The following is a 26801-nucleotide window of genomic DNA, read 5'->3' as shown; positions in this document are numbered from 1 at the left end:
AAGAATCTAAGATAGACACACACACTCGGTACACCCCTGAGTAGAGCTGACGAGATCAAACTGGACTTCAGTGGGTTTCATTTCTCTTGTACCCACTCTATCCCCTCGTTTCTCCACTCTCTCTGTCTGACTCGTCCAACCCTGCCCTCATAATAAGTCTCTGTAGCACTGCTTTTGGAAGAAAGCAAAGCAATTGCACACTGACAAACACTCCGCCATCTTGTCTCCAGCACAACAGGAAAAGAGAGAGAATGTGTTTATGGTGAAATCAGTCTCAGAGTAACCCAGCCATGAGAGCTACATATAAAAGGGAACATACAGTACATACTGCTTCGTCATGCTAATGGTAATAGAGGTTAAATGTGGTAAATCAGCATCACTGCAGAGGATGTTCTTAGCCTTTTTATGTTGATACATCATGCTGCTTTGATGAGACACTTGCATCAACAGGACTTAATGGTCTTATGTTGTTTTGAAATAAAGCCAGACTTCATGTAGTCTCACGTAACCAGACCTTTTACTAACCAGCATGAGGTCTGGTCCACAATGTGGCTTATTCTGTCCAAGAAACACCGATATAAGACTTAATAAATGTACATACTGTAATGCAATGTGAACAAAAATAAAATAAAAATAAAAAATAAAAATAAAGCCAGAAAATGAGCACAGAACATTAAATCTAAAATTCTGTCTATGTAAAAGCAATAAATGCTAATTATTTCACAGATGTAATTTAAAATAAAATAGAAATACATAGTTATGATTGTTGATATATAATATACTTAATGCCTCAAAAACACAAAAAAACATTTTTTTTTATTAAGTTTTCCTCAACAATTACTTTTAGTCTTCAGTATCATATGATCCTTCAGAAATCATGTTGTATAATATTCTTGTTGGAAACTAATGCATTTTTTCTTTGATAAAGAATTTCATTTTTGATCAATTTAACGAATCCTTGATGAATAAAAGTATTAATTTCTTTGAAAAAATGATGTGAAGAAAGGACAGTAATGCGGATATCAGTGCTTAAAATGTTAGACATGTCTTTTCTCACACCTGAAGTCTGTATATGATACTGTTTTCTGCATATCTCCCTTCATCTGCTGTCACATAATCATGAATGTTCTCCGAGGCTTCATTGCTGGAATCTTTAAAGGATACACGCAGCTGACAATCCAATAAAATGATTTTTCAAGCACTGCTGCTCATTGACCATGTTGCTCGCAGAGCCCACAGATGGCTTGTCAGTTTAAATGTGTCAGTTATAATGTGATTTCCTATAACATTGGCTAATCCAGTTCCAAAAGTACCTTTAAGCAGGTGTTTACTTGCTTTTAGTTCAATATCTCAGCTGTTCAAAAGCAGACGGTAACTTTTAGGAAAGTTACAATACAGAAAAAAGCCATTTTAAGTTCACCAACACCAATGGTTTCATAATCTCTTCATTCAAATGGCAAAAATGAAACTTCATTTCTAAGACCAACAAATAATCACCAAGGGCAGCGTGAGCAGTAAGATGAATAAAATCCAAATTTGCTTTGTCACTGCTTTCTATCACTTTGTGCTGTCCGCCGCTCCTATCTCTGCGATCTGCTGATATCTCAGGGGAGAAACTTCAGGTACGTGATCCAGACATGAATCATAAACTTCCACATTTATATACTTAAGATTCCATTCAGAGCCTGTAAGGACTCTTCGCTTTGGCTTTTTTATATAGCATGTGAGCGACTGTGGTGGCTTTTAATGAAGCCATTCACACCGCTGGAATAATAATGTGATTTAGACCCTATGTTAAAATAAATCCTGGCCTCTTTGGTGCATATTTAAGCTTCCTACAGCCTTAGAATCTTTAGAACGATGATAAAGAACAAATTGGATGAAAGAATGGGATTTAGAGAAAGACCGATGCACAAAAGCTTCTTGCTGAAGGTTAAAAAAGCATTTAAGCAGAGAAAAAAAAAGAAAAGAAAAGAAAAAAAAAACATTATGGAAGAACAGCATCATTTTTATTTATTTTTTTTTATTTTTTTTTAATGATAGATTTTCTAAATGCTGGAACAACAGCAAATGTTTGTTTATGAGACCATTTACTCAGGTCATTACTTGATTGTTCCCTAAGGTCTGAAGGCAAAAACCAGGGGAGCATGAAATTTGAAAGTTTTATCTTACTGAAGCATACAACACAAGTGCCTTAGGTTTAACGAATTACAAGTGTTGATATAGGACCCACATTTGATTCCTGAGGTGATGACTGGATGCATTAAATAAATCTAAATCATTAATACTATGGGTATTAAGCATGGGCCGATTTAGCTTTCAAAAGTATACAGCCAGATGAGCAAGGACGGATGAGCTCACATGCACGGCTGTCTGCAAGCCCTCTTGATGACGAAAATAACGTAATGCTGACAGTGCGTGGATGGCCCAAATATACTTGGGCCTTTACGCAATCGGTAACCAGGCATTTTTTGACTTATTGCAACTCTCTGTTCTAGACTTGCACAAACTGCATTGCAATGCAATCATTTTTCCAAAATGTAATTGTCATGCGAAAATATGAAGTCTGTTAACGCCCCATTAACACAGGCCAGAAACGTGTAAAAAGACAGACAGACAGAAAAAAATACTGTAGCAGGCAGATCACTCACAGTTCATGATGCACAAACTATTGGAAGAAAATCCTCAGTAATGATTTGGGGGTTTATATGAATGTGTTTCTGAGGGGGGGGGGGGGTTCTGTCTTCTGAAAAGGTTACGTGGTATAATTTCATAAAGCTTGTCAGAACATTCTGTTTTTTGCTTCAAATTGGGTTATTATTAAATCTAAGTATGTGTATTATTATGATTATATAACTAAATGATATGAAATGATATGTATATGAATTATATAACTAAAATTAAATAATTGTAATTACATATTTAGGTTAAATAAAGATATCAGTCTTTTTTTTTCTGTAATAAATAAACAAAATAAATAAACAAATTTTACTGTTTCTAATATTTTGTATGTTGCTCAAAAACAAAATGTATTGTGTCCAGCAGGAATTAATCTTTTCTTTTTTTTTTTTTACCCAATCATTTAAAACTAACACATTTCAGAGCTGTAACAACAATACCATGATACTGTGAAACCGTGATATTTTTAAGGTTATCATACCATCAAAATCTCATACCGGCCCATGCCTAATTGGTATTAGAGATTAGAAGCAGTTTAATGTGCTGCAGCACAGAAATCATTAAAAAAAAGGACCATTTCTAGACTCGGTAACCGTCACTGAATCTTTGCACAGTGACAAACCGAATATCAGTACAATACTGGAGATTAAAAGCTAAGCTAAGTCATACTTGCGGCAAAAGACTGTGAATTATTATAATTTTAAATAATAATTGAGCCGTGCATTGAAAATCAATGAAAATCTTAAATTACCACAATCTCACTGAGATGCATGGGTGCATTTCAACAAGAGATCTGACCTTGAATGTTTTCTCTGAAAGGACAGCTCACTTTCTAACGTAATAGTGCCAAGAGAGAGGGGAATAACAGTAAATTGTGCTGCTGCTTTTCCGGTAACTGGACTGAAAATTTAATGTAATATAATCACCATTCATCTATGCACTGTGTACTGCAAGTGCTTTTACTGTACAAAGGAAAAAAAAAAATTCTTAACTGGCAAGAGACTAATTTCTTTCCAAGGTCAGCCCCTTTCACAACTTTTATACTTCCAAACAACCTTTGGCACAAGAAACAAATCGTTGTACTTTCTGAGGACAATGGTTTTGTAACTATTGAAATGGGATGAATTCAAAATGTATAGTGACTAAGTAATAGATTAGATTCATGTTCATCCTCTTAATTTCATTAGATATACAGTCACAAAATTTCTCTGTCATATGGATAAAACATTTCTTTGCTAAATCCTCACTTATTCCAGTCACTGGTGGGGGAGTTGTTTCTGGTGTTGTGATTGTGCATCTAACCAGGGGCCGGTTGCTTTTAGACTAGTCTTAAAAAGTCAGACATCAATTTTTTTTTCTGTACGTACGTACACACGCACACACACACACACACACACACACACACACACACACACACACACACACACACACACACACACACACACCCTTGAGGTATCAGAAGTGGCTGCATCTTCATCTTTCCATCTGGTTGAGTTCTAAGTGGAGACTTGATGATCTGTGGTCGATCTGTAGTGACAGATGCTTCTCACTGCGCTCACACATGTGCAAACAGACCTTTTTCAACAAAACATACACACATATACATAAAGAAATAGACAAGAGACATCAGGGGAAGTATTCTTCTCACTCTGCCTTCATGGGTGGAAATATGAAGATAAAAGAGTAGCAACACTCGGGAGCTTGTCAATTAGAATTTGTGTCTATCATTTTGTGTATGTGAATATCATTTTACACATTTGTAATTATTAATCTGAAACTCTGAATTAAAAACACAGGTGTTTTGATGATTGTCTGTGTGTGAAAATCAAAATATTATGCTTTTCACATCAGAGGCGTGAGTGTAAATTTCAAGTTACACATACGAATATTATTATCTTAAGTTCACAAATACAAATCAACAAGCTGTCGAGTTTTGCTACTCTTTTAACTTCATAACGAAGAAGCATGGACATAATTTTGAATGTCAATTCGGTGCTGAAGCACGTAGCTACCGCCAACTCCAGTGCTGCCCCTCCAGGGCCCCAGAACTTTTTAATCTAATTAAAACAAGCTGAGAGACGAGCTGAAAGATAAGGTCACCATGGGGAACTGGAGGAAGTGTTTTGCCAATGTGGGCTTTTCCTTAGCCTCCATGACATTAATGAGTTATCAGGCTTTAAACACGTGGTGGTAGCATAGGGACCAAGCCACCAACTGATTGACAACTCTGGAGTCTGGAAGAAGAATCACTGTCAGACACTGTGACTGACAGTAATTAATCAAACAGTTTGGACAGAGCAAAGCAAACGAAGACAACTTTCCATCTTTCAGCAGTAAACCATTTGTTTTTCATAGTAAAGTAAAGGACAGCCAACATATATAAAAAAAAACTAACAAACAAGCAAAAATATTTTTGCTCTATGCAGCCATGCTTAATATGCAGGGGTGTACACTTATGTGCACCCTGTTAATATGCAAGTTAACTCTTACACTTACAGGTGCATCTCAATAAATTAGATTATCGTGGAAAAGGTCCTTTATTTCAGTAATTCAACTCAAATTGTGGAACTTATGTATTAAATAAATGCATCGCACACAGAATGAAGTTGTTTAAGTCTTTGGTTCTTTTAATTGTGATGATTTTGGCTCACATTTAACAAAAACTCACCAATTCACTATCTCAACAAATTAGAATACTTCATAAGACCAAAAAAATAAAACAATTTAGTGAATTGTTGGCCTTCTAGAAAGTATGTTCATTTACTGTACTTTCGGTGCTTTTGGCAGTGTGGGCAGGTGCCAAATCCTGCTGGAAGATGAAATCAGAATCTTTAAAAAGCTGGTCAGCAGAAGGAAGTATGAAGTGCTCCAAAATGTCTTGGTAAACGGGTGCAGTGACTTTGGTTTTCAAAAAACACAATGGACCAACACCAGCAGATGACATTGCACCCCAAATAATCACAGACTGTGGAAACTTAACACTGGACTTCAAGCAACTTGAGCTATGAGCTAATCAAGCCTTCCTCCAGACTCTAGGACCTTGGTTTCCAAATGAAATACAAAACTTGCTCTCATCTGAAAAGAGGATTTTGGACCACTGGGCAACAGTCCAGTTCTTCTTCTCCTTAGCCCAGGTAAGACAACACTGACATTGTCTGTGGTTTAGCAAATTCCTTGACACGTCTGTGTGTGGTGGCTCTTGATGCCTTGACCCCAGCCTCGACCCCTTCCATGTGAAGTTCACTCAAATTCTTGAATTGATTTTGCTTGACAATTCTCATAAGGCTGCGGTTCTCTCGGTTGGTTATGCATCTTTTTCTTTCCACACTTTTTCCTTCCACTCAACTATCTGTTAACATGCTTGGATACAGCACTCTGTGAAAATCCAGCTTCTTTGGCAATGAATGTCTGTGGCTCCTTGTGAAGGCTGTCAATGATTGTCTTCTGGACAACTGTCAGATCAACAGTCTTCCCCATAATTGTTTAGCCTAGTGAACAAAACTGAAAGACCAATATGAAGGCTCAGGAAACCTTTGCAGGTGTTTTGAGTTGATTAGCTGATTGGCATCTCACCATAATCTAAATTGTTGAGATAGTGATTTGGTGGGTTTTTGTTAAATGCCAAATTCATCACAATTAAAAGAACCAAAGACTTAAACTACTTCTGTCTGTGTGTATTGAATTTATTTTATACACAAGTTTCATCATTTGAGTTGAATAACTGAAATAAATGAACTTTTCCACAACATTCTAATTTATTACTAATTTATTGAGATGCATTTAATTTCATTTCCTTTTACCCAGCACTGTTGGAGAAAACAGGACCCACATATCCCATCCGCTCCATCTCCAACTGGGGCAGCTTGACTCCACTGGTTCTCTGAGGTCATGTCCCCTACTTAAAACCATAGAAATAAACCATTTCCCTCAAAGTAGTCCAGAATTACATATCTAGTGGACTAGAGGAATCCTTGTTGTTTATTGTAGATACAGGCAAGGCTTATCCATTAACTGTGCTCTACCACATGCAGGCAAAAACATAGTTACACTAAGGGATGACAGTCAAAGTACACATACGAAAGGTTTTAAATAAACAACTAAATATAGATGTGTACTGCTTTATTCAAATTTACATAAAGCAAAAGCACTGCTTAAAGCAATAATTAACCCAAAAATTTGCTGAAATGTACTCACCCTCAGGCCATCTGAGCTGTAGATGAGTTTGTTTCTTCACTGGATGTGGAGAAATTTAGCATTATATTACATACTCACCAATGGATCCTCTGAAGTGAATGGGTGCTGTCCAAACAGCTGATAAAAACATCACAGTAAACCACAAGTAATCTACATGACTCCAGTCCATCGATTAATGTCTTGTGAAACCAAAAGCTGCATGTTTGTGGTAAACAAATTCATCATTAAGATGTTTTTAACTTCAAATTGTTGCTTTTGGCTAAAACAAGTCCTCTATCCATAATATTTCTTACTCAATTGAAAAAAGGAGAGAAATATACATAGATCAAGCACGGTTTACAAGCGAAAACAGTTCAAGAGTTATAAACAAATATGTTGGTGGATTTTGATGTGAGAGGGCAATAGGTGAAGGACTTTTTCACGGGAATAAGTGTTACTATGGGTTACAGACTTTGGCCAGAAGTGATGGTTCACGAGACATTAATTGATGGACTGTAGTTATGTAGATAACTTGTGGATTATTGTGATGATTTTATCAGCTGTTTGGTCTCTCATTCTGATGGCACCCATTTACTGCAGATGATCCATTGGTGTGCAAGTGATGTAATGCTGCATTTCTCCAACTGACCAGATGACTAAATCTTCAATATAAAAAAAATCTTAAGATATGTGATTATATGAGACTATGGAAATGCAAAGTAATTTTCATGAAACTCTTCCAGTACTAAATTATCTAAGCTATGCCATCTATATTTATTTGAATGCTCAGTATAATTTTACTGTATGTCAACAATTGTTTTGTTTGTGTCTATTTACATTTCTCCTAATGATTTGTTTTTTTTCTTCTAGTAAACATGTGGCACAAAGTTAACTGTGAAATCCATTAATTCTCAAAGAGCAACCCATGAGCAATAAACAAATCCTTTGGGAAATCATGTTCTATCAGCGAACAGAAGTTCAGATTTTTTTACATTTTTTATTTTTTATGTGGATCAGAGCAGTTGCTGTTCTTGTTGTTTTTCAAACACGTGTGTTGACACTCTGATACGGTGCACTCTTCATTTCCATACGCTCATGCCTGGATAGAAATGACTTCACAGGCATGAGACATCACTGGCAATTCTGTGACAATGAAAACACTATGAAAAGAGGCAATAGTATGTTGCGAGAAGGAGAGCTTTATGACCCCGTGCTGTTTTGTTTCGAAAGAGGACGTCAGGAGGCACATCGGTCTATAAAGCTGCCGCCACAGGCCCTCATTAACGTTTCCTGTGTGGTGGATGCACCCAGTGGGCTTCCATGTTTCCCTTTTTCTGTTTACAGAGCTGTATAGCTGCTGACAAAAATGAACTCATCTTACTGAAGTGTTATTATATTAATCATATATATACCCACCTATAGCACAGTATAAATACATAAAAGCAATCATTTATATGGAAGTCTGGCTCCTCAATTTTTATTATAAATAAAGGCTTGAAAGAAACACTTTGTGGAGAATTGTTTAATTATTTTTAGCATGCAGTTGAGGACACTTCTGACAAAAAAAAAAAAAAAAAAAAAAAAAAAAAATATATATATATATATATATATATATATATATATATATATATATATATATATATATATATATATATATATATTTCAACACAAAACAATTTTAGACCGACAAGATTTTGAAAGCATCGAAGCATTCATGTACAAAAACTCAGCATAGTAGCTATTAATAACTTATTGTAAAATATGTGGATTAGCTAATTTTATGTGTTAAAGCTGAAGCTCATAACTAAGTTATAAGAGGTCATTGATTTATTGCTTAATCATTTGTTTCATTCACCCAGTAAGGGTTTGCTATTGACATATTGATATATATATATATATATATATATATATATATATATATATATATATATATATATATATATATATATATAATATATGTGTGTGTGTATACAATTGGTATATATATATATATATATATATATATATATATATATGTATATATATATACAAAAAGTGTTTTAAATTTTTTTTGGGCAATCTTTAGTTGACTTAATTTAAATGCCATTATGTATTCCAACAAATACATGAAAACAAAAAAGAAAAAAGAAATAAGTAGTTGTGGAATAGCTAGTTTTATGTGTTAAAGCTGAAGCTGATAACTAGGTTTTAATGATCAAGGATCCTTATCAGTGTTTGATACTGACATCCATATTTATTAACATATGTGGGTCTTACTGGCCATAACTCTGTAAACACTTGTAACCATAGCAACAGATAAAAATTCTAAACATCAAACGTCTTTGTATTGCTTATTTACAGATGTCATTTTTTTTTATTCCAAACTATTTCAGGCATCTGAAATGCCTGAAACACCCCCAAATCACCCCTCAATTCATCCCCACCCATGTCTGCTTCACCCAAACACTTTTCAGGAGTTATATGTCTCAGTATCTAACAGCACAATAACCCTATTTCTGGAATCTTGTAATAACCTGAGAGATTCTGACAGCTCTAGCATTAGAGTCTGACTGCAAAAAGCTCACACCTCATGCCAAATGCAAGCCGATAATGCAAAGGCCAACAAGCTGACTCTGGTTCCATACAGCACATTAAAACCAAACTTTCTGTAAAAATTCAGCTAGAGACTCACTTGAGTTATAGACTGTAGCTGTCAATATAAAACATGTATGTACAAAACCATATATAGCTCTCTAATAGGTCTGACTGCCACTTTATGCTGCTATGTGGCCTTTTCCTGATTTAAAGTGCCCGAGTCCGCTTAAAAACGGTGGTCTGGGGTACGCTTCATGTGAACTCTGGTACGGTTCGCTGCTTATGTGAACGCAATCGTACCAAATCACGGAAGTGAACTGCTTTTAATGACAAATTATTTGATGAAAATGTGTGTTTGTGTGTGTGTTTCACTCACTTTCCTGATGAGCGTGACTGATGCGCTGCAAGCAGAGAGCTGTACATCTCATTTATGTTCACCTTCAACATTCTTTAGAGTATTTTCAGTACATTCGTAAGACAGACGCAAGTGCCGTTATGTACGGAAGCTTTATAAACAAAACGAACAGTTCAAAAACGTAAAACATGAAAGTGCAGAGAATAATGTTATGCATTTGCTGCCTTCTCCTGCGCCGTCATTACCAAGCAACGGGGTAAACAGCTGCTGGCTTGATGACGCAAGCGAACCGCGGTTCGGACTCAAATATTATACTATGAACACAGTCCAGCGAGGGCAGGGGGAGCAACTGAACTGGGGTTCGGACCCGGCAAGTGAACCAAGTGTGAAAGCACCCAGGTTTTCAATGATCAAGGATCCTTATCAATGTTTGGGAAGGGAAACCAAAAGACTAGACTAAAAAAAATAAGAATAAAAAAAATTATAATAATTAAGTAAGCTTATCAATCTTAAGAAATGGACATATGTTAATTGTGGGGTAACATGTCTGAAGTAAATGCCAATACAGTTCTGTCCAAAGTAAATTTATGTCGCTGTAAAAATATGTCTATTCAATTAAAAAGAGCATATGATTATTTGTGTGCAGGCGTTTGTGCACGGCCTGTCACTTCTTAAATGAATGGTGCTCATAACAGAGGAGTCATAACCAATTCTCCTCCACTTCCCTGTCGGGCAGAGGAATTGCTGATACTCTAGATTTCCAAGGTAAGGAGAAGATTAAGTGTGGATCACTGGTATGTCCTGCTCCATACAAATCTAAGCTCAAGATAAAGTAGTGCTTTCTTCATGTCCGACTTACTTCCTTACGTGAGGGAAAGCCATTTATGGTATATCAGCACCATGAAGATTTCAACCTTTGCGATGTTTTTACTTGTCAGATTGGTGGGATTTATACACATTCTGTCTCAAGGCTACACATTTGTCTGATGGCTTCACATCACTATAAATTAAAGCTACCCGCAGCTTTATTGTAGACACTGTAATTATAGCTTATTCCAGTGATAGTGAATGTCACAGTCTATTAAACAAGTAAGAACTCCAGAAAAAAGTTTTGCATCATGTTTGGCTATTCATAAATGCCTACATCTACTTCAAAACAGTCCAAAAGGCCAAATTTGTTGGAATAAAGAGAAAAAGTGATAAACAGAGGCAAAGCACAAACCTTTATAGAAATAAACAGTTGATCTCAAATATAATCTCAAATTTTTGGGACAACAAATGCTGACCTTGCAGGCACTTTCAAGCAGTGAAGTATCGATTTAGCAGGTTGCAGTGCATAATTGCCAGACAAATACAAAATGCAGAATGTACTTTTTGTGACGACTATAAATCCGCTCAGATAGAGAAAGCCGGAGGTCAGATGTGTGTCTCGACACAATTACCTCAAAAAAGTACACCCTCACAAAACAACTGAAATATCAGTGTGCATTAAAACACTAAATACTCCACAAAGCAAGAGGCAAAAGGCCATTTAAAAGGACATATTTTTTGTTGACGTTGTTTTAAATGCAAACAAATAAATAAATAAATAAATAAATAAATAACGTTGTTCTTTTACTGGTGTAAAAAGCCCATCATAAAAAAAATTACTGATGAAACTCAACTTAACATACAGTAAAAAAACTTTTTCAACCATTATGAAGAAAAACTGAAGAAAAATGGCTGACATAAATCTAACAGACATACACATCAACTAAAATGTTATTTTTGTCAACTAAATTTAGATTTTAGTAAAACAAATAAATGAATATAAAATTTTAAAATATTAAATTCCAAGGATTATCGACAAAAAGACAAACTAAGCCTTTTTTTTTTTTTTTTAATCCATCAAAAACACATAAAATCCTTCACTTCTAATTATAATACAACAAGATAAAAGATACACTTTAGAATAGGGAACACATGTTCACTATTAATTCGAGTCAGAGAGGCTTTATTATAATTTCAGCTCTATACATCTTGTACACAGTGAAAGGAAACAGCGTTTCTCCAGGACCATGGTGCTACGCAAGACAACATTAACTACAAAACTCACATTGTACTGTGCAAAAGACTATACCTAATTAAATTATCTTAAAACTGGAAAGAAGCAGTACAAAAGCCTGGGAGATTACAATATATCATATAATTAAGAGTTTTCCCATAATAAACTCCTAATTTGGTGCTTAGTTAATAAGGTAAGGTGGTTGTTAAATTATATGGGCTAGATTATGGGATCTAAAATATGGTCATGCAGAATAAGCCATTAATATGTGCTTTATAAGTATTATAAACAGCTAATATGCTAGTAATATGCATGCTAATAAGCAGCTTTAGTAGTGAGAATTGGTTCTTAAAATAAAGTGTTACCAGATAAATAAGTTGCCTGAACTGTAAATAAATAAATAAATAAATAATATTATATATATCATAATATATAGATCCGTTTTTTACTCAATTCAGTGTGTCACTTTCTGTTTCTTTTTAATCGTTTGTGAAATTTAAAAGCACTTTTTGAGTGAAAATTGTTTCTACACCATTTTTCTCCGTGTTGATGTGTATGCGTAGAAAGAGACTTTCTCAAGCATCTCTAGACAGTGCGTTGGCTACTTAATTAGCCAAAATGTTGTCAGACACTGTGTGCAATAGTTGCCAGACAAAGTAACAGAAAAATGCATTCATGTGAGATCCAATGGCATCAAGGCATAAGGACAACCCACAGCCATTTGAGCAATTAATACTTCAGTGGGACATTCACAAGTTCCTTCAAGACAAAACAAAACATAAATAAGTCTGACTAAGCTGTGACATCAGCCTTTGAACTCATTTACTACTGTATGTCACAGCCATTCTATTTCAAGGCACTCTGCATATAACTGCTAGCAGTCTGGATCTACTTCTGTGATGAGTTTGTTAGTGGCACAGATGACTTCTGCCACACTTTTTAGCTGCAGCTGGGGGCATCCGCCCCTGCTGCATTCGATTATTGTAGCCGGGCGGTTTAAACACTGACCTTATCTAAACTGACAAATTGGGCAATTCTCTCCCTCCTCAATCACACACATAGCCAGCATGCTCTAGTTTCTTATACAGCCTATTTTCCAAATGCCACATTTGTTTCTGTTTACACCAAGGACTGAGGGCCATCAGCTGTGAAGCATTGTTCAGATGGGCTTCACCCCCGAGTGAGTTGTGGCAGGCTGATACAGCCTTTTATTCATGTTTATCTTTGTGGGTCAGATCTGGCATTCACCAGATTGTCTTTTATCATGCTGGCTTAGTGCTACAGAGATGAGGAAAAAAAAGAAAGAAAGAAAAAAAAATTATATGGTCATATTCTCACTTTATCTACAGGGTTTCCCAATAATGTACTGCACTTCTAATTTCCAACATTATTGCGTTATGAGCCGTGAGAACAGTCAATAAAAATAAATAAATAAATAAATAAATAAAGTCTGTTTTTTTCTTCAATATTGTCGTAAATTTATTTTTGTAAACTATTCGTTTTTAATTGATTAAAAGCATAAGAATCTATAAATTATACAATATATTTTTATATATTGAATATTTAAATAAATAGTGAACATACCTAAATAAATTAATTAATAATAAAGATTATTTATTTACTGAGAAGTCTATTCACTGCTCACATTATATATATATATTTTTAATCCTGAATATCAACATATATTGTATAAATATTTTCATAACTTTTGTATTTTTTGTAGTTTTATTTGGGCTTTATCAGTTATGTATTTAATTTATTATAAATGCATAATAAAAAAAAAATACACAAGTTATGAAAATATATATATATATAAACAAATTATTTCATTAAATAAATAAAGATGAAAGAGATCCGCACTCATCTAGATTCAGCCAAAAAGGCTGATGATACTACTACTACTACTACTACTACTAATAATAATTCCTTACATTTATATAGTGCTTCTCTGGGCACTCAAAGCGCTCTACATTGTGAGGGGGGATCTCCTCAACCACCACATTATATTCATTGCTCAGAGGTCACAAAAATATGTACAAAAAAGTGCAGAAGTGCAAAGGTGCAGAACGCTTTCGGGTATTAACCCTTGCTCAGTGCCTATGCACCTTATGTTAGTTGCCTACTGGATATTTGGACTAGTGTTTGGCGCTACAACCTTTTCTTAATGTGGAGTAAATAAACAAGCAAGCAAGCAAACAAACAAATAAATACATTTATTATCAAGTTCAGTACTACTTATACAGTGCCGCCCACAAATATTGGCACCCTTGGCAAATATGATCAAAAAAGGCTGTGAAAATTCATCTGCATTGTTGATCCTTTTGATTTTTTATTAAAAAAATTCACAAGAATGTATCCTTTCATTGGATAATAAGAGTGCGGAGGGGAAATATCATTATGAAATTAATGTTTTTCTCAAATACTCGTTGGACACAATTATTGGCACCCCTAGAAATTATTATGAGTAAAATATCTCTGAAGTATATTCCCATTCATATTCACAATTTTGAGCACTCCAGCATGATTATAAACATGAAATTATCCAGCCATTGCTTCCTGTTTCACAGAAATATAAAGTGGAGGGAAAACAAAGCCCAAATGCCCTTAATCATCCATCACAATCAGAAAAGCCAAAGAGTATATTTCTGATGTGCAGCAAAAGATGATTGATCACAAATTGGTGAAGTGGCTTTAAGAAAAGAGCTAGAGCAGTGACAATTCCCATTTCCACCATCAGGACAATAATTAAGAATTTCCAATCAACAGAAAATGTTAGAAAACTGCCTGGAAGAGGACGTGTGTCTATATCGTCCTAATGCATGGTGAGGAGGTCAGTTTGAGTAGCTAAAGACTCTCCAAGGATCACAGCTGGAGAATTGCAGAAAATAGTTGAGTTTCTGGTTCAGAAGACCTTTAAAAAAATTGTCAAACAGAACCTACATCAACACATGTTGTTTGGGAGGGTTTTAAGAAAAATTCTCCTAGCTCATCCAAAAACAAACTGAAGCATATTCAGTTATCAGACACGACTGGAACTTCAAATGGGACTGGCTTCTATGATCAGATGAAACTAAAAATGAGCTTTTTAGCAGTAAACACTCAAGATGGGTTTGGTGAAAACAGGGATAAAAAGTACCCCATGTGTACAATGAAATATACAGCTGTATTTTTGATGTTGTGGGCCTATATTTCTGCTGGAGGTCCTGGACATCTTGTTTAGACACATGGCATCATGGATTCTATTAAATACCAACAGATAAAAAATCAAAAAGTGACTGACTCTGTTAGAAATCTTATAATGGGCCATGTTTGGATCATTCAACCGTACAATAATCCAAACACAAACTTCAAAAACAACACCGAAATGGGTCACTGAGCTCAAAACCAAGCTTCTGCTATAGCCATTCCAGTCCTCTGACCTGAACCCTACAGAAAATGAGAGGAGTGAACTGAAGAGGAGAAGCTGGGAATCTGAAGGGTCTGGAGTGATTCTGGATGAAGGAATGGCCTCTGATCTCTTGTCAGGTGTTCTCTAACCTCATCAGGCATTATAGGAGACAGTTTTGAGCTGTTAAACTGGCAAATGGAGGTTTAAAAAATAATTCAATAAAAGGGTGTCCTTAATTGTGGCAAATGTGTATTAGAGAAAAACATTTATTTCATAATGATATTTCCCCCCATTTTAAATTCTTATTATCCAATGAAAGGATACATTTTTGTGAATTTTTCAAATAAAACATCAAAAGGATTAACAATGCAGATGAATTTTCACAGCCTTATTTGATCATATTTGCCAAGGGTGCCAATATTTGTGGGCGACACTGTATGTACTGACTATTTCAATATTAAAACACTCAACATTAAAACAAAAACACATACTTGTGTTTGTTTAGAACTTCTGTAATTCTGCAATCCTTATGTTAAACGACAAAAACATCTTTAGATTCAAGTATGAACCCATGACCTTATGAAAGACCTCTGCACTTTTCCTTCACCTCCACTCCAGCGCCACAGGGAGTTCAGTTCACCGCAAGCCTCTAAACGACACTATCCCGGCTTCATGAGGTCAGACCCAAGCCTCCCATGGTGCTGAGTAGATGTGATTTTCTGACCTTAGCATGTGTGCGCTTAGCATTAGCATACTCTCCCTTGAATTCAGGGGTCGTTCTAGGGTCAGTGAATATTCAGGGTTTCGCCTTGACCGTGAATGTGCAGGCATGGGTACAGTACATCTTTTCATAAAATATTGAAAAATCATACTTTGATGTACACTGGGAACTCTTTTATGATTCTGTTTTTTTTTTATATCTGTGAAAAAGTATGTTCTTACTTCATCTAAAGGGTGGAATACTTTGATCACAAAGTCAGCAAAAAGTTTCATTTGTTCCCTGTTGTTAGCAGAGCTTTTGTAATTTTATGTATTTGCTCTTTTACTTTCATGTATTTTATATAATTACATAACTGAAAATGTACAAATACAATTTGTTCAATATACAATTTAAAAATAATAAAATGTATTTTTACTAAATAAATAACTAAATATTTAAAATGTCTTAAGTGACCATTAACATTCAATACTTTTATATAAAAATAAATATAATATTAATATATGTATTTATAAAAAAATCTTTATATAAAATACATATATAATAATAATAAAACATAATAATAATAATAATAATCATGTAATTTACTAAAGTAATTTAATTTAATTAGCAATCATGAAAACATATTAGCAAAGACAAATTCCTGAAAATTCAGCAATTTGCTAAAAATGTTTTGGACTTGAAATCCCACCCCTACTGCCCTCTATGGCTTATTCTCTGGATAAAATATGACCTCAACGTTTCCCTCTCCATTCTGCAATCTCCAGAATTGCATCACACACTGTAAAATACAACGAAACTTCTATTTATCAGCCTTTACGTCCTCCTTCTGTTCAGTCAGTCAGCAACTCACAGTCACACCCAGTGATGCTGCCTGTTTTGAAGGGACTTAAAGCTGGTCTCATGGTGGGCTGCACATGCTACAGAGTATCCCGTCATGTTTGAAGTGGCTGACTGTGCACTAAAAGGGTGAGACTGAAAGAAACTGAGAGATTCTTTCCCGCAGTGACTCAAGCTGCCACCTGAAAGCTTTGGATCTGCATTTTCCCATGTGAAGATGTATGAGCCACCTGTGCGACTACTTAACTTCCTATTGTCTGCACAACTGGAAAAAAGAAAGAGAGAGAGATTTTGTGGATCTAAGTGTGTATTACCCTTCAGACCCAGATAACTGTAGTTGTAAGTCCTCATGCAAATTGCATGCGGTCAGCTGACAATTACACATCATTTTCATTCCGTTCACGTGTCTCTGTTTGTGAGGACTTGCACATTCAGTGCTTCTTATTCACCTCTGTTCAGCAGTGTGCTAATATGCTATATATTCATGCATGTAGTCTCGCAAGCAATATATTTGACTACCGGCATACTAAAGCCTTTTCTGCACATGAACAGCCCACAGAAAGGGGCTGTTAGACTAAAATGTCAACCCAACTACATCTCACATTAATGTGACACACTGTATAGTGACGGGTAATTATGAAATCAATCTTATAGCAAAACTAGTCCTCTATACACATTCATAATTGTACAACTCATTTATTTATTTGTTTGTTTGTTTGAAATATTGCATCCGTTTCAGTAATGGATGACATACTTTTAAAAATATGTTTGACATATCAAAAGTAGGCCATTGGTTTTTATTAAAGAAACAGTTTACCCATTAATAGCTTTATTAATAATATAATATAATATAATATAATATAATATAATATAATATAATATAATATAATATAATATAATATAATATAATAAATCTTGAAATTGTAAATAAAATATAATGAATATTATAATTATATAATATAATATTATATAATATAATTTTTTTTCTTGGAATTTTAAATAAAGATTATTGGAGAATATTTAACTGAAATACTATAATAGCCTTTTTATTACTATTGTTATTTTTGTAATTTACAAGCAATTTCTGAGTGAAAATAATTTATAATCAATCATTAAATCAGTTTTTTTTATATACATTTTAATTTTCTAATAATTCCACTTTTAAAATATGACATCATATGGAATAAAAACATGAGGGTAAATGAATGAATGAATGAATAAATTTTTCTGGTTTGTGTTTGTGTGTGCGAGTGTGTGTATGTGTGTGTGTGTGTGTGTGTGTGTGTGAGAGAGTGTGTATTGATGGATTCATTGGAATGCATCAGAACAAATACTGCAGAAATAATCCATGATCCAAGTCTAATGTCCTGTATATAGTTTTGGACACAATACACTATATTTGCCTGTGCTGATAATGCATTACACAGCCACAATATAAAAATGACCTAGTTACATCCAACACAATGCTATCTCTTCTTCCTACACACTCAGCGCAGACACTCACGCACACACATCCACCAATGCATCCATAAATCATATATAAGAAATAAATTAAACATTAATTCCAAGCTTGTGGAGAGCTGCTTACAGTTGGCCAACAGGAGCTTTTCTTGCTCTAGCTCCTCTCTGGCACAGCTTAATTAGGATCCTCATATTTCCAGTGAACAAACAAAAGAAGGGGGAAAAAAATCAGGAGAAAGGCAACAGGAGAACAGGACATTCTAAGTAGATTAGAGCTCTCCTCTTGGGTCAAACTACCACAGGCTTACAATCCTAACAACAAAGCAGTGAGGGGGGAAATAAAAGGTGAGAAATATTTTATCAGCCCCTGCTAACTCTTCTGATAACTAAAATATGTAACCCTAAAGGCAGAAATACTTCAAAATCAGTCTTTCTGTACAATACATATAAAAATAAAACACTGTAGGGTGAAATAGCTTTGCACTAAAAATTAATTGCAAAGCTGAAAGCCAGTCATTCCTTTCACTGCAAATATGTTATGTGTGTTTTGGATCTTAGGTTTAACATCACGTAAATTCACCTATTTCTCCAGAAATACATAAAAGTCAATCACAACTAGGAGAAGAATAGAGTGAACTTTATAGTGTACCTATGAATAAAACACATCGTCAGATTTTAATTGAAATAATTATTATTGCCACTTTCCTTAGACACCAGTGCCTGGCCTGCATGCCACATCTAAGTTTAAATTAGCAACATCATATATGCTAAAATAATGATGAACAAATATGTATTTGCAAACAATGACCGCAAAATTCAAAAATTGTTATTTGTTGCATAAAGAAGGATTTTCTTTAATAGAGATGCTTGCGCATTTTTATTGGTCAAACGCCACAGAAGTGCTTTTGTGGCATTGTTAACACTGATTTACATAATTCCTTTAGCAAATCATACACTTTAAACAATAAAGCAAGCACATTGAATAAATGTTTAGTATTCATCTTTAGTAAATTCCCTGGTTTGACTGGAATAGCTTGTTCTTTAAATGCCATCTCCAGTCTAATAGTTCAAAAAATAGTCAACAAACACGAACATTATACTATACAGTTTCAAAAATAATGTGTTGTTAAAAACACCCAGTAAAGTTTGAGATGGCTTTGTTGCAACGTTTCATTAACCTGATCTGCATCAGAAACTTGTTCTCACACACTGCATGTAGTACCAGCTCTTGCATTCCCTCACATTCTTTTAAATGGCTCTGGATATTGATCCATAAAATAAATCCACTATTAATACTAAGTGCAAATTTGCTTTTTATTTCAAAGCGCACATGAGAGACGCTGGATACAAAATCAACAAATCACTTAAAAACAACTGTTTATTGAATATTTTCATGTCATCACATTTTACTAAAATGAGGGATTAAAGAATATATATACAGTACACCATTGTTAAGTTGTAACAACAAACAACATCAGTTGGTGTGGTTGTAGAAACATAATCATAATGCACTTTGTAAATTCATTTCCATGGCTCAGTAAAAACTGATGTCTCACATCACAAACAAATGGAGCAAAATTACTAATCCAATGTCAAGCATTTCAGACTGGACAAAGAATTAGGGCAAACCTTGTCTGTTTAGTCATATGTCCTCCTTTAATTGCAGTTAAACATGGACAGCCACACAGCAAACAAAAAAACAGAAAAAGTCGCCGTCGCACACCAAATAGCTCACATTTCTTTTAATTAAAAGTGTGCAAGATCATGGCTGACATTTTGGCTGTCCCCTGTGAGTGAGTCTTTGGCTGAACAAGACTCATCTGGTCTAATTAAATTGCAACAGAAGCCTCACACTGACTGGGCTGTTGACTGGTGCGGAGACATGTGGTTGACATGCTGCGGTTTTAGAAAAGCAGCGATACTGCTCCTAACATCCACAGAGGTCTTGAATCTATTCCAAAAATTCTCACTCAATTTTCACCTCTGTATATTCAATAACAACTTAATAATAACCCTTGCATGTTCATTCAAACTAAATCTTCCCATTTCCTATGGCAGAATCTTAAGGGAAAATGTTATTATAGCAACTTTTATTCAGCAACATCTGCTGACATTTGTACTTCAGTTTGGAGGATTCCATTCCAAGTTTTGGCAATCTCTCTATGTTCTGACATTTTTGAGATAAAGTCCAAATTGCCTAAACAGAAACTCGCAAAAAAAAAAAAAAAAAAAAAAAAAACGTTATAACTGTGAACTATGAGAATTGCGAGATATAACCTCAGAATTAGCAAAAATATATATCGTGAGAAAAAAAAGTTTCCTTTTAATTTGAATTATTATTATTTTTTCCATGGTAGACACCACAAAAACATAATTGTGAGATGTAGAGTTAGATTACAATTACTTCAGATTGTGCCACACTCCAATCAAAGCATCAACTACACTCTCCAAGCTAGACAGGTGCCAAGACCGACATATGTTCAAAAACTACAAAGAAATACAAAGTCTACACTCTATTTTATTTAGTTATTTTTCAGCCAGCGATAAAAACAGGCATTTCAGATATCTGCCTTTATCCATATGCCACCCTAAAATAAATAAATAAATAAATACATAAAAATTAAAAAATAAAATATACTGCTTGTCGGTCAGTCGTTTCTTCCTGTCAATACTTCTTTGGCTTTAAGACTATGAATCATTTCCCCTTTATATTACCCTACATTTATGAATTTTCTTGAGCAACAGATCTTGCCTGTGAGCTGTGTTTGCAAAGAATTATGGCTTACATGCTTCTGAGCATGAGAATCAGAGGATTATTAGGGAAGATTTAGCATGGCATATCAATGGTCTTCAGCTGCTACCATGCACATTTTACTCAGCTGATGTCATCAATAATATGCTTTTGTCTTCCTCCTGTTACAAATAAGATCCCAGGAGGGGTCTGTCTTTATCTAGATGAGTTAAAAATCTTAGACACATTTTGAGGATTTCATCATCTCACTCCAAACCACATCAATGTTTTGACAGGCATTTCAAAAATTGCCCAGACTGGGAGAATGGTGAGCAGACTGTCAAGTAAACCAATTCTTTGAGTATTGTGAAAACATAATCTGTCTTTTTCCACTTTCAATCTGATGAAAACTATAGGACAGAACTGAATATACCTGAAGTCACTTTTTAAATAGTCCATACAGTCTTTCTAAATCTTAGCCTAATACTTTAGATGTGCAGGTGCATATATATCTTTCTCTTTGTATGCATGCCAATACTTATCAACTATAGTAGGAACCCATTTTACCATTGAATAGCAAGGCAAGTCATTATGCCTTCACTGTGAAACAAAAGTGGATCTCTGATATCTTCCCATACAAGATCAGCTGAATGTTACAGTATTTTTTTTTTTCTATGCAGTGGTGAAGAGGGCGTATTTGCATTGCGATGATGTCATGTGATATACCATGAGCCCTTCTTTGATCTTCAAGAGAAAGACATGAGTGGAAAATGTACAACTAAGTGTAATATACTCCAAAGAAAATATTGATTTGAAATCAAAGTCGCACCATTGCCAAAGGGAACAATGCATATTTGAGGCTCAATATTTCCTGTTCAAAGCATGAGACTCCGATCAGACTCCAATTGGTTAACTCTGCCATTTGTGACTGGCTCTGTCTCCCTCTGCTCTGTGAATTAGACAGTAACTAAGACTCAAGTGTGTTAACTGTCAGATGGCTCTGGTATCAAGAGTTGTATCTCTGTTGTTTTCTTATGCTGATGATATGAAGGTGGACACAAATATACCGATTCAGATACTGTATATCTATATTCCCTCTCTGAATCAGCAGCTTTTGACCTAGCATATAAATATATCCTGTAGTAAACAAGACTCATACTGTAGCACAAAGTACATAATTCATCCTTGAATGTTGATATTATATGTAATACTGCAACACTATGACACAGCTGAATCCTAACATTGATGGTTCTCTCACAAATTCCTCTACTAGATTTGACTAATTGAACATATTAAAAGTCAAATGTGCGTGCGTGTGTGTGAAGAAAGAAATAAAGAGAAAGAAAGTAATAATCTAGATAGATAGATAGATTGATAGATCGATGATAGATTCTTCTTTCAGAGGTGTCTATGATGCAACCTTCTGTAACTCCAGCAGCAAGACGAGCCTGTACTCTAGCTTGTGAATAGGATAGTGATGCTTTTATCAGTGCAGTGAATATGACACACAGTAACAAATATTCCATACAAAACTCAGTATGTCTCTAAACATACACATTAAATATTGCATCAGAAAAAGCAGCCAGAAAAGCACACCATTGTAGGAAGCAGGGCCACAAATCTGCGGGATATGCAGGTGAGATGAAGAGGTTATCTGTAGGGTGAAGAATAGTGGAACCGAGAGAGCGAGAGAAATACATTTTTAATAGATTTTACGGCTATATGTTCGCATTAGGGCTGCACGATATATATCGGTGGATGATTAATGCGCATATCGTCAGTAAAGCTGGTTATCTAATCCACTTTCATTATCAGCTTGGATTTGGGATATTTCCAGAAAATTCATATCTCAATTCTAATTGATTAATTGGAATCTTGTTCCAGGATTACCAAAGATGTTGATCCAGGAACATGTTGTACTTGGTGAAATCACGCTCACCCTGATGCCTGACCTCTACTTGGTGAAATCACGCTCACCCTGATGCCTGACCTCTACTTGGTGAAATCACGCTCACCCTGATGCCTGACCTCTACTGTACCACTGCTGATAAATTCATGCCTGAACACTGCACGTGTCCTTTCATGATCCCGCCTATTACAGAATACAACACCAAAAAAGGAGAAGTTTGTTGTGAATATAATTAATCAAATCAAATAGCATTGTCACATGGATGTGGAACCAAACAATGTGAAATCACAGCAATGCAATTTTACCCTGCAGACCAGTGCTAAACAGTTTTGAGCAATATGTGAATGTGAACACTAACCAGAAAATGCTCAAAACACGGGGGATTCAAAGTGACACAAAGAGAAAGAAAAATGGTGTAGCAGCATGCTGTCCAGAGATGACCACATTTTCAACCCTCATTTTCTTAAACCCAAAGAGATTAACAATGTACTTTGGAAGTTCATTCAGCGTTCAGGAATCTTTTGAGACTACTGCTGATTTTCATGGAAGGAGCAACATCAAGGACACTGCAGCCACAGGAGACATGGGAGACCACTTATATAAAAAAAAAAGTGTTGCTCGCCCTGATTTCAAATTAAACTAAATCCACACCAAAAAGACTGAAATACTGAAATGCTCAACTGCTATACACACACTTGCCATGCAAATCAAGTAGTCCAATAAAAAGCCACCATTATCTAGACCCTCTTGTGACCCTCTGTTCATTCTTATTGTTAAATCAATTACTGCAAGTTATCATGTGGACATACATGGAGTTTTGCCACAGGCATCTGATTATTTGCACTTTCCTTACCACATTAACAAGACATACATCTACAGTTGAAATATGTATGCAGGGCCGGCGCGTGCCTATAGGCAAACTAGGCAGCCGCCTAGGGCGGCAGCTCAGACAGGGCGGCAAGAGAGAGACAAGGCAAGAGAGCGAGAGTGAGAGAGAGAGAGAGAGAGAGAGAGAGAGAGAGAGAGAGAGAGATAATTATTTATTAATTTGTTTGTTTTACATTAGGTTACAGTTATCACACTTATATCAACAGCATTTTTGTCCCCACTACATTAGTATAAATTTAAATTAACTTTAAATTTAGAATAAAACAATTTCCACCGGACCGCGCCCTATTAGTAGGCTATATGCGTGAAAAATACTTTAATGTATATTCAAAAATGTCAACTAAAATTATCTGGTCATGAGTACAAAAGATGACAGCTTTTAAATGAGCAAGCACTGGAGAAACAAAGAGTCTCCTTTTTTAAATTAGTAGTTCTTCAGGATTGCTTAAGACTGGAAAAGGCCCTGACTCATGGAGACTCGTGGGATGTTGATGGGCATGAATTGTTTGAAGAGCTGACTGCTTTGGGCAGACACCTGGTTGCTGGAGCTAAACCACTGGATGAGCTTAACCTTAATTCATCATTGAAAAATGGATGGAATCAATTTTTCCAAATGTTTTATTTGCATTGAGAGTGCTTCTCACTCTCCCCGACACTGTGAGCTCTGGAGAACGCAGTTTCTCAAAGCTTAAACTGATAAAAAATTATCTCCGAAGTACAAGTTAAACTCGAGGACGCAATCAAAGCGTTTGCTGCTGCTAAAGCCGGATGCGCACGCTTCTGCAATGTAGGCTATTAGTTGGGTGAATGTGTGTTTGTGTGTATAAGTCAAGAAAAAATCAAAACCTCCAGTACTTATGAACTAAAAAAGTTGTGTGCATATGTTTATTTTATTCTGTACACTCTTATAAAACAGAAATTATATGCAGCTGTTATATTGTGTACATTTTTCACGTTGCAGTATGAAAAAAACCCATCTGAAAACATGCTTACAAGTTTTTATTTTACTGTAATTTTATAGATAAAATAATAATAATAATTTTTGTACATGCACTTTAGGATACCTAATTGTGAGTGTGAGGTGGGGGTGGCACGATCGTGCTCTTCCTAGAGCGGCATTTGAGCTTGCGACGGCCCTGTATGTATGCAAACTTTTTTCACAAACATGCCGCTAAAGTCCAATTCTGTGATCCAACAGATAAAGATTGTTAATGGTTAATTATGCTAAAAACTATAATGCTTAAGTGTAGAAATTAAGGATATATTCTATAACTTCTTTGTACGAGCTGTGCACTGTTGATGAGTCTCAACATCTGCATGTTTTGTGACATATGGCTGTGCTAATGTGTTTATTCACCACCAGCCTTGATTGTTTTTATAATTTCTCGATTAAAAAGCTTCAAATACTCCTGACACAACAATTCAACCATATTGTCTCACTATTATCTGTGCATGAAGAAAAATAGTTGTGTGTTTTAATAATTTTTTTTTGGTGTTAATCTGAATTGAATATGAATTGATAAAGCAAACAGTTACAATTATAATAGGCCTATAAAGGATGTAGGATTTAAATGAATTTAAATTGAAAGGCTTTGAAGTTATTAACATCTTATCCGATGCATTTTATAATATTTTATACATTTTAAATATTTAATAAACTTTTGTGGAACATTTAATTTCTCAGAATGCATTTCATGGGTTGAATTTCTTTGAACTGCAATTCAATAAATTCCCCTTCCTGTCATTCTAATTCAGCTTCTCGTGAGGTGTGGCCAATTCAATTCAGAGTCACAGTTATGAACTGAAAAGGAGCCAATTCTTCAGTTCTGAATTTTGCACAGCTCTGGCTGTATGACAATCAATAACTTTCTTTCTAGAATCTGTCCCTTATTGCTGCACCTTGCCGAACCCATTACAGAGAGCTAATGCATCTTGAGGGACTCAAGCCCTCCTACAGATGGCAAATGCTTTGATGCATGATTCCTTACTTCCGCTGTACCAGGATTATTACGCTGCTACTCAACCAACCCTCTGCTTTCCATGACTTTCAGAGGCATTTGGGAAAATAAATCTATATCAACTCTGTGTCATACGGTAATGAGCATGCATACGTCAGTATATTTATGCGTGTGTGTGAAGGGATTAGACGGTGAATATACATCTTTGAACAGCCGTCTGCGGAGACCTTAAAAGCTTACTGAAATGGAAATGTGGTTAAATATAGATTGATTAGTTTGTTTGTTGTTGCAGATTGATGTTTTCAGAATACATTTTGAATATTTATGCCGTTTATCTGAACTAAACAATATGGTGTGCCGCCATAACATATCAGGAAATAACAAGCAGGTGCTTACCACATGGAGAAGAGATCTTCCCCTTGGCCATGTTTTTCTTCTACTAAAGAGCCTTCTCGTTAGGGTTTGCTTCTTATATCTGCAAGAAAACACAAAATACATACACAGATCAAAGTGAGGTAGAAACACACACACACACACACACACACACACACACACACACAAATAAATAGCAGCCAAACAAATACTGAATCAATAGTCTGGAGAAATTTAGTACACAACGGAAACACCCTTATGGATGTAAATAGCAACACAGTATGTTATAACTGCGAATGCTGTCTGCAAACTCTGTGTTTCACAGCTTTACCCGTAATCTCTAGGGCTCGGGTTTCATATGCGCTTCCAGCAAAGTCTGGGCCAAGCCACAATGAAACTTTTGCACAATCAATATCATGTAATATGTACAAAGCCTGACATGAGAAAAAGAGGCTTTACCTTTTTCCACTTCCTCTATCCTCTTTTGCACTACACAGGATGCTGTTCTATGACACAGGATATTGTTCTTGTTATTTAAAACCCAGAAATCTCACAGCAAGGATTCAGAATATCTATATCCCAGTCCACTCGTGCTCCTCCTTTCCACCTTGTGGAAATCATTTCATTCGGACAGTATTTCTCTCTTTCTTTTAGCATCTGAAAAGACACTAATGAGTCTCTCCATACAGGCCTAGTGGTAGACAGAGGCAA

The 26801-nt window shown here is 35.3% G+C and overlaps 1 protein-coding gene across 1 annotated transcript in view; it reads right to left on the bottom strand.

Moving 5' to 3' along the window:
• Positions 1-26801, bottom strand: part of LOC113091086 (leucine-rich repeat and immunoglobulin-like domain-containing nogo receptor-interacting protein 2) — a 157264-nt gene that overhangs the window by 86871 nt on the left and 43592 nt on the right. Inside the window, exon 2 of the mRNA XM_026256508.1 lies at positions 26115-26193. The gene's annotated coding sequence lies outside the window, so the exon portion shown is untranslated. The remainder of the gene's footprint in view (positions 1-26114; positions 26194-26801) is intronic.

Source organism: Carassius auratus, unplaced genomic scaffold (assembly GCF_003368295.1).
Source record: "Carassius auratus strain Wakin unplaced genomic scaffold, ASM336829v1 scaf_tig00214077, whole genome shotgun sequence".
In the NCBI taxonomy this organism is placed as follows: Eukaryota; Metazoa; Chordata; class Actinopteri; order Cypriniformes; family Cyprinidae; genus Carassius; species Carassius auratus.
This window is presented reverse-complemented; position numbering and strand designations above follow the sequence as displayed.